This window comes from Arachis stenosperma, chromosome 1 (genome assembly GCF_014773155.1).
Source record: "Arachis stenosperma cultivar V10309 chromosome 1, arast.V10309.gnm1.PFL2, whole genome shotgun sequence".
In the NCBI taxonomy this organism is placed as follows: domain Eukaryota; kingdom Viridiplantae; phylum Streptophyta; class Magnoliopsida; order Fabales; family Fabaceae; genus Arachis; species Arachis stenosperma.
In genome coordinates this window covers 106,627,277-106,628,520 of record NC_080377.1, presented here as the reverse complement: position 1 = coordinate 106,628,520, position 1,244 = coordinate 106,627,277, and the positions used below count along the sequence as shown (strand labels likewise).

The following is a 1,244-nucleotide window of genomic DNA, read 5'->3' as shown; positions in this document are numbered from 1 at the left end:
TTGACTTGTTGAGTCAATATCTTGTTCTGAGCCAGAATGGCATTCAGAGCATCAATCTCAAGAACTCCTTTCTTCTGACTAGTCCCATTGTTCACAGGATTCCTTTCAGAAGTGTACATGAATTGGTTATTTGCGACCATTTCAATCAATTCTTGAGCTTCTGCAGGCGTCTTCTTCAGATGAAGAGATCCTCCAGCAGAGCTATCCAAGGACATCTTAGATAGTTCAGAGAGACCATCATAGAAAATACCTATGATGCTCCATTCAGAAAGCATGTCTGAGGGACATTTTCTGATTAATTGTTTGTATCTTTCCCAAGCTTCATAGAGGGATTCTCCATCCTTCTGTCTGAAGGTTTGGACTTCCACTCTAAGCTTACTCCATCTTTGTGGTGGAAAGAACTTTGCCAAGAAGGCATTGACTAGCTTTTCCCAAGAGTCCAGGCTTTCTTTAGGTTGAGAATCCAACCATATTCTAGCTCTGTCTCTTACAGCAAAAGGGAATAGCATCAGTCTATAGACCTCAGGGTTAACCCCATTAGTCTTGACTGTGTCACAGATTTGCAAGAATTCAGCTAAAAACTGATGAGGATCTTCCATTGGAAGTCCATGGAACTTGCAATTCTGTTGCATTAGAGAAACTAATTGAGGCTTAAGCTCAAAGTTGTTCGCTCCAATGGCAGGGATAGAGATGCTTCTCCCATAGAAGTCGGGAGTAGGTGCAGTAAAGTCACCCAGCACCTTCCTTGCATTGTTGGCATTGTTGTTGTTTTCGGCCGCCATGGGTTCTTCTTCCTTGAAGAATTCGGTCAGGTCCTCTAAAGAGAGTTGTGCCTTGGCTTCTCTTAGCTTTCTCTTCAAGGTCCTTTCGGGTTCAGGATCAGCTTCAACAAGAATGCCTTTGTCTCTGCTCCTGCTCATATGAAAGAGAAGAGAAAAAGAAAATGTGGAATCCTCTATGTCACAGTATAGAGATTCCTTGAAATGTCAGAGGAAAAGAGAAATAGAAAGAAGAAGGAGAAGAAGAATTCGAACTTTAATTAGATAAGGTTCGAATTGTGCATTTAGAAGGAGTGGTACTCCATAAATAGAAGGATGTGAGAAGGAGGGAAGAGGATTTTCGAAAATTCAATTAAAAGATTTTGAAAACATTTTGAAAATTTGATTGATAATTTTCGAAAATTGAAAGTGGAAGAGAAATCAAGTGATTTTTGAAAAAGATTTTGAAATTAGAAACTAAAAAGA

General features: G+C 39.6%; 1 non-coding gene across 1 annotated transcript; it reads left to right on the top strand.

The window, feature by feature from the left end:
- Positions 1-269: 269 nt before the first annotated feature.
- Positions 270-377, top strand: LOC130949244 (small nucleolar RNA R71). The gene has a single exon (XR_009073353.1). It is a non-coding gene; the product is annotated as a small nucleolar RNA R71 (small nucleolar RNA).
- The last annotated feature ends 867 nt before the right edge of the window (positions 378-1,244 follow it).